Genomic DNA, 8483 nt, shown 5'->3' with positions numbered 1-8483 from the left:
TGTTGAACTTACAATTTTTTTAATTGTGAACTTACTATGTTTTTACAATGCCAATATGCAACTTTTTTAATTGTGAACTTGCTGTGTTTTTACAATGCCAATATGCACGAGAGCAGAGCGAGGGCAACGATAGAAGGAAGCTGCGTGTGGTGATCGTGGAAGCACTGCAGGGCTGAGCCACAACGGTGGTTGATAGCAAGCCGGCACGGCACGAGGTGTGGCGGAGAGGCATGGGGATGAGTGGGCAGCGCACTGACATGTCACTTGAGATGCGCCTGCTGGACTAACCTCATTGTCCCATCTGGACGGATCAGTTGCAGAACTTGGACGTCGGCGTCACAGAATACCAAAAGCTAACCATCTTTTATTTTTCAAACTAATCATTGTTTTTAATTCGTACTGATCAATATTTTTATTCAAACCATTTTTTTTCCTTGTATGCACATCAAGCTGTCATGTACTATACCTTCTTTGAAGAAGTAGCAATCATCTCATCATATACATAAATTTTCTTGTCCGAACTTATGGTATCATCATCACTGAACCTAAAATAAACTTTTACCCAAATAAATGTGAACATTGGGACATTTATACAACAAAAACTGAATCTAATACCAATATTGAACTTGCAGGTTCCATACGCAAGCTAGCTACCAACGTCAAATTTACTTATCCTAAAATCAATGACCACCACAAGAAGACAATAAAGTTCTCCAAATGGTTGCTTGAGGAAGAGCTAGTTGCTGAATCCGACTACATTTACCGATGGGAGCAGCCAACCACTAGTGCACAAGAGATATTTCTCGCACCTGAGAATCAAACCAAACTTTGATTAGCAAGACATTTCGCACCTGAGAATCAAACCAAATATTCAGGCGAATAAATAAGTGCACAAGAGATATTTCTTTAGCAAGACACTTTCACGGAACAGGCAAACCAAACTTTTTCAATGAACAGGCAAATCAATTTCTTATAAAGCTTCCTAGCCCATTAGCTTCAACCTTTACAAGACAAACTTCTTTCTAGGGGCAGAACAGAAGATGAACTTCTAACCAGCAGTTTTTCGCACTGATTTCCAATCACATGTTGAACTTTCTAACCTGCAGTTGCAAAGAAGCCGTCCCAAGTCAGGCTAGACAAAAACGTCCGGTTGGCTCTTGCCGTATATGGAGAATTTCTAGATTTTGGTAAAACAATTGAAGTAGCTTGGTCTGGTTAGTATCACTATCACCATAACTACATACATGTACCACTTTTTGACTATAACAAGAAAAGAAAGCACTAGCTAGTGTTCAAAATATAGAAAGGGTGATATTTCTTAAATACAAAATTCAGAAAAGAATGGTGCTCTCTATCAGATTTGTTGATGCATGAAAATCGCATGAATTTCATATAGTGCAATAGAGTTACATCAAGTGCACACACACATTGGCGTACGTCTTGCTACACCGAAAGCTTGCGATGAAGTGTTTAAAGTTTGAAAACTGAACCTTTTGTTCTCAAGTACTGACACTACAAAATATAAATATATATCCATTGTTTCTAACAAAAAAGAGTGACCACAAATACCAGCACTACAAAAATGCACTCTACAGGTATAGACTACAACATACTTCACATTACCAGATTGCAATCCTTTTTGTAGATGATATATTTTTCCGACGAACTGATGAACTGAACAAGATTCACATGAGACATATGATTTCTGGGGATTCCTCAAGATTATGCGCAATAAAGCATCCGGACCGAAAAGAACAGACAAGTTGAACTGAAAACCAAAATAAATGGCCTCTGGGTTCCTCATATAGCAACTAAAACTTCAGTACAACTACACCTTTTATTGCTGCACTACTACTTAAACAAGGTAAATCAATAAAAAACTGAACTAACAAACTTCTACTTAATATCTTTGTGCATGCCCATGGCGGCAGTGTGCGACCGTCGAGCATGTAGCTCGAGTGTTGGACGCAAATGCCCTTAGTGGTGGCCGCTATCGCCGCAAGAATGTTGGACGTATTGCCAGCTAGCATCCACGAAAACCGAGACAAAATTGAGTCTTGCACAAGATCAAACTAATATAAACGCTTGCTGCATCCATCAGCAGTCATGCATAACAAAGCAATGTGCAAAGCAAAGGGGCTGGTGTGTTCTCCCTGTGTGTGTGCTCGACTTGGACGGATGTGCGGTGCTTGGTGAAGATGGTGGCCGCAACCCACGATTCTACTTGTACTGGCGTCAACGCTCCACTTGGACGGCTGCCAGCACCCCTGGTGGATGAGCTCGCGCCCCAGGGCAGCAAGGCAACCAACGGGAACTGTACACGGTCGTTCTTTTCCTCAGCAACGAACCACAACGAGGTGGAGGTGAGGAGGGGAAGCAGGCAGGGTATGAGACCATCCTTGTAGAAGGCTTAAACAAAATTAAGCCACTTGCCTGGTTTATGAGATGACTGAACAAGTCTTGTCTAAGTCGAGCAACGACTCTCTCATTAGCAGAATTGAATAGCCATGCCCGAAGAGCTGTGCAAACTGACCTGAAACAGGGGCAGAGTTGGTTTCTAATATTTCAAGCAAAAATAGCTACTTGGGTTTAGCACATTAACATGAATTCTTCTCTAGAAGGAGAAAGTAAGTAGAGAGTAATGGTTTAGTTATCAGTACCAACTAAAATTGCAGCCTACCTAGATCCATCAAACATAAATTGATTATAAAAGATGGTAGTGGCAGTTTTGTATAACAGAATATCTCTCTATGATCCTCAAAATTAAGTTTTCAAGAAAGATACCCGGTCACAACTATTAGCACAATGTACAATATTGTGCCGTTCACATCCGTCAGGGCTTGGGCCTTATCCTCTGGCCACTGAACATCTCTTGACACAATATCAATTATCTTGCCTCCGTATTTGGGCTGTAGAATAACAGAAGATGATCCATCCATTAGACTTTTTAAAAAATATGATCCATCCATGAAGACAAGAAACATGTGCCACATTGATGCTCTTTATAGGTGCAAGTACAACTTGCTGTGTACGGAGTAGTATTTAATCCTGTCACGCAGGAACCAACGCACACTCACCACACCCCACTCCTATTTAATCGTGTCAGTAGTATGGTAACAATTGTCTTCACTCATTTACCAACTATAGTAAGATGGCATGGACAATCTTAATAAGCATAACAAGATAGCATGGACAATGAGACCAGACTTGCAACAAGAAATTATTCATTTATTAACTCATCAAGTTTCTAAAAACTATTAGCAGGATACAAACAGTACTATCTTGTGCTATATGATGGCAAAGAAAATTAGTACTAAGACAGAAAGAAGCACGCTGAAGCTCAGTTAGATACGGAGTAGTATCTTAGAAGCATGAAAATGAAGCACTTTTCGGTTACTCAAATAACATTTGGAATACATCAGATAGCTGAAGTAAAAACAAGAGTTGACTTAACTAAACTAAAAATAAGAATTGAACTGAACTAAAATTGGAAATTGAACTGAACAAAAATTAGAAATTGAACTGAAGCAATAAACTCAACCGAGACTACTATGAACTTATATATTTCGTTTGCACAGTGAATTACAAATCGCATTTGAACCACTGAGCTTTTGCACAGTGAAGTTATATTTTCTTATAGCAAGCTACAGTAGAATTGAAAATGTTTTGGATCCAAAGAGACACAAAACGAGGAATATTCAACTTGTTTTTTATACCATTTTGATCACTTGAACTGATAGCGAAGAAGATGCATCGGTGCTGCAAATGCTAAGTATTGTAAATTATAGCAATTTGCAAGCACAAGGAAGCTACAAATGAACAATGAACACAGCAAAACTAGTAGTCCAGTGCACTAAGACATTTTAGCAAACACATGGCGTGCACCAAAAATGGGAATTTCGAGATTGATGAACTGCTGGTGTTTTTTTCGTTGAACTGACACTGTAAGAATTTGCTATCTTACCAAGTGTTACAGGGAGTCAAAACCAGAGACGAGGTTGTTTGGCGCATGTGCAGCACAGCGAGCTCGTGGGCGAGGATGGCAGGAGGAGCGGCCGTGCGGGGATGAAGGAGCAGCAAGTTCAAGTTCGAGCGGCAGCGAGCGGAGCACCTCCAGGAAATCGCGGGGGCTTGGGGGCGACGGCAGAAGGAGGGAGGCTCGAGGCGCCGGACGGCGGGAGGAGGTGGTGTGCCACCCCGGGAGCGGAGATGGTTCGCGGGATCGACGACGGTAGTGGTTGCGCCGGCCCGGTGGCGCACGGTGGTGGGTGGGGATGGGGCGCCGGGGATGGGGGTCGCCGGGGATGGGGGGCGCCGCCGCGCCGGGGCTGGGGGCGCTGGGGGTGGGGGGCGCTGGGGATGGGGGTCGCCGGGGCTAAGAGCACGGGGGCTGGGGGTCACCGGAGCTGGCGGCGCGGGCTGGTGAGCGAGGGGGCTAAGGCCTTGGACAATGGAAGATGCTTAGAGGGGTGCTTACAAAAATAAACCGAGATTTTTTGAAACACCGGTATCTATTTCTATCCTATACAAATAAGCACCGGTGCTTAAAGAAAATCTGGTTTATTTCTCTAAGCACCTCCCTTAAGCACCTCTCATTGTACAAGGCCTAAGGGCGTCGCGTGCGGGAGGTGTCGGAGTAGCTCGGTACCGGTTCGGGCCTGAATTGACTCGGGAACCCAGGATCGGGCCCTTATAGGAGCGGATGGTAATAAAATAATATTAGCCTTTTATATATATATATATATATGACAAATAGTATATAGCCTTATATATATATATATGACAAATGTTTCCTATAAGCAGCGGTAGTTACCACCACTTGCGTTTTGTATGTTGTATGTAGTATCTATCAAAACCGAGAGTATGTACGTCTAGTATATAGTATATAACAATGATTAGGTAGTATATATACTATTTTTTAGGTAGTATGTACCATGTTTTGAGTATGCTTTTTTTTACGTATAAATATGTACGTATTTCACAAATATAACAAAAACTATGGGCTCATAAGCAATTTTTTCATTTAACTTGCTTTAAAATATCTTAGTTATAGTATATGAACATATTTAAAATAATAAAATAATATATATATAGTACCACATGGTAGTATATGAGATATGTGGGGTATATATATATAATGAATTCCATTTTCTATCTGTTTTTGTGTACTAATTTGAATCTAGTTGTTATCATCCACATATACAGAATGGAAAGCGTATATACACACATTGAAATAGAACATATAAGAATGAAAAACAGAGTACACACATTGAAACAGAGCAATACTATGATTGTTGTGAATACATAGCTATCCACGTCGAAACGACTCAACAAAATAAAACGCGTCCATGAGACCATGACCAGCAGCCCTTGCCTACGTGTAACACCCCGGATGTAACTTTCCATATTTGTAACTCCAACTCTTGCCATTTTCGGCTATGTGTTATGATATTCCCTTCGTGGTCGGGTTTTGTTTTTCGTTTTGCATTTTGGTCATGTCATGCATCTCATATCATGTCATCATGTGCATTGCATTTGCATACGTGTTCGTCTCAGGCATCCGAGCATTTTCCCCGTTGTCCGTTTTGCAATCCGGCACTCCTATCTCCTCCGGCGCACCCCTCTTGTTTTCTTTCGTGAGCGGGTGTCAAACGTTCTCGTAATGGACCGAGGCTTGTCAAGTGGCCTTGGTATACCACCGGTAGACCACCGGTCAAGTTTCGTTCCATTTGGAGGTCGTTTGGTACTCCAACGGTTAACCGGGTAATCGCAAAGTCCATTTGTGTGTGCAGCAAAAACCCCCTCTCTAAACAGTCCAAAACCCACCTAACTCTCTTCCATGCTCTAGGCCGTTCGATCACGATCGTGTGGGCGAAAACCGCACCTCATTTGGAGCCTACTAGCTCCCTCTACCTATATATATGCCTCCCCTTCCAAAATAATACGCAGATCAAACCCTAGCATTTTCCCCGCCGCCGCCGGACAAACCCGCCGTCGACCACGCCCACTCGCGCGCTGCCACGTGGCGCTCCCCGCCGCCAGCCGCCGCCGGCCCGCCCGAGCCCAGCCGCCCGGCCTCCGCCTGCCCGCGCCGTCGTCGGCCTCCGCCGCGTCGCCCGTCCGGCGACCCCTCCGCCGCGCCGCCCTCGGCCGCCACCGGATCCGGCGAGCCCCCTCGGCCCCAATCCCGCCGGCGCCTCCCCTCGTCGCTCCGGCCTCCTCCTTCCTCTCCTCCGCCATCTCCCCCGCGAACTCCGGCGAGAGCCCGAGCCGGCGAGCCCGAACTCCGGCCGATCCAGATCTGGTCAAAGCTCGGGTTGACTTTCTCCCCTCTCTAAAAAATCCAGAGCTGGTCAAGTCCCGATATTTTCACAGTATATTGCCATGTTCATAGCATCGTAACTCTCTGCATATAGCTCCATTTCGCGCGTGTAATATATCGAAATGTTCGCCTCGTGATGCTCTTTATTTTGCTCCATTGCACCATGTTCATTATGGTTCATCTTGATGCCCAAATCTCTGGTACAAAAGTGCTACTTGCTGTTATCTGCTGTTACTTAGCAGAACTTGGAGATTTGTTATTTTTGTATCATTTAATTTGTGCATCTTATGGGCATGAGCTCTACATGTGTTTTGTTGTATGCCATGCCATCTTTCCAGTGGTGTATTCCATGTATTTTTGTGATCTCTGTGGTGACTAGCACAAGCATGCAAATTAGGCTCCGTAATGTTTCTGATTTCAGGGACTTGGTAATTTCTCTAAGTCCTTGTCTACTGTTATTTTGTTGCCATGTAAACTTGATGCTACAGAGAGATCCATGCATATTTTGGAGATGTTCAGTAAGGATGTTTTATAGAGATTGTGGTAATTCATCCTTTCCTGCCCTTGTTTGCATTTATGGAGTGCCATAGCATGACTCAATCTTGCTCTACTTTTGCTATAAAATATTTCTGGCAGATTGTTTACGTGTTATTCAATTTTGCCAAGCTTATTGTAGTTGATCCATACATGCTATGCTTTTGTTCTTACCATGGATAGCTTCATAAACATGCCTTATTGCTGTAGGTATGCTTGTTTTGTCATGCATTGCTTTGTGGTGAGTGCATCAAGCTCACCAACATGCCTTCATATTATTGTTTCTGCCATGCTCTGTTTTTTCTGCTAAGTCTGAAATCTGTTAACGAAACTTGCTATGTTTACAAGGTTTCCATCATATCTTCTGGTCCTTTTTGGCTTATGGTAAGTAAGGGACTTTTGTCATATGCATTTAGTAGAACACTGCCATGCCTTTTTTTGCCACGTTAAGTTCCTGTAGCATGTTGATTTCGTGCTCTAAACATTGCTACCTGATGCTGTTTTCTGCCATGTCCAGTATTTTCACTAAGTCTGTGAACCTGATATCTTTTGCACTTTTGTCATACTTGTTTGAGCCTGTTATGTTGTGCTCTAGCTGTAGCTCAGTGTTCATCTTTTGTCAAGCATCTCCTGTAGATTACTGCCATATGCTTTGTTGCTATGTTGGAGTGTTGTAGCATTGTTACTTGTTGCCTTTTAAGTGCTATCATGTTGTTAATCGCAGATTCGTGCCATTCTTGTTTTGCTTGCCATTTGCAAACCGTGCATCCGTTTCCGGTGATCTTTATATCGATTTCAACCGAAATCATCTCACCTTTCCAGTGGCATGCTTGGTTTGCCAATTTACTGCCTTATTCATCTTTTTCCTTCCGGAGCACGCATATGCATCGCATATCATATCTTGCATATCATTCATGTTTTGCATCATGTTGCTTGTGCATTTCTCGTGGTTGATTGTGGTTCTGTTTGTTTGTGTTCTTGTTTGGGTAGAGTCGGGAGACGAGTTCGTGAACGAGGAACCTGTTGAGTACGCTTACGAGGATCAAGCTTTCGACAACTCTGAGAACCTTGCAGGCAAGATGACCACCCCTCGAAATCATTTCTATCTTTGCTTTGCTAGTTGTTCGTTCTATTGCCATGCTGCGCTACCTACCACTTGCTATATCATGCCTCCCATATTGCCATGTCAGCCTCTAACCATCCTTTCCTAGCAAACCATTGTTTGGCTAAGTTATCGCTTTTGCTCAGCCCTTCTTATAGCGTTGCTAGTTGCAGGTGAAGTTGAAGTTTGTTCCATGTCGGAACATGGATATGTTGGGATATCACAATATCTCTTATTTAATTAATGCATCTATATATTTGGTAAAGGGTGGAAGGCTCGGCCTTATGCCTGGTGTTTTGTTCCACTCTTGCCGCCCTAGTTTCTGTCATACCGGTTTTATATTCCTTGAGTTTGCGTTCCTTACGCGGTTGGGTGATTTATGGGACCCCCTTGACAGTTCGCCTTGAATAAAACTCCTCCAGCAAGGCCCAACTTTGGTTTTACCATTTGCCACCTAAGCCTTTTCCCCCGGGTTTTCGCGAGCCCGAGGGTCATCTTTATTTAAACCCCCGGGCCAGTGCTCCT

At 43.4% G+C, this 8483-nt stretch overlaps 1 long non-coding RNA gene across 1 annotated transcript; it reads right to left on the bottom strand.

Moving 5' to 3' along the window:
• Positions 1-470: 470 nt before the first annotated feature.
• LOC109787070 (uncharacterized) lies at positions 471-4452 on the bottom strand. Its single transcript, XR_002238474.4, has 3 exons — positions 3965-4452; positions 2785-2909; positions 471-2533 (listed from the first exon to the last, which is right to left on the bottom strand). It is a non-coding gene; the product is annotated as an uncharacterized lncRNA (long non-coding RNA).
• Between the last annotated feature and the right edge of the window lie 4031 nt (positions 4453-8483).

Source organism: Aegilops tauschii, chromosome 7 (genome assembly GCF_002575655.3).
Source record: "Aegilops tauschii subsp. strangulata cultivar AL8/78 chromosome 7, Aet v6.0, whole genome shotgun sequence".
NCBI lineage: Eukaryota > Viridiplantae > Streptophyta > Magnoliopsida > Poales > Poaceae > Aegilops > Aegilops tauschii.
The sequence above is the reverse complement of the archived record's forward strand: the minus strand, read 5'-3'. Positions and strand labels throughout refer to the sequence as shown.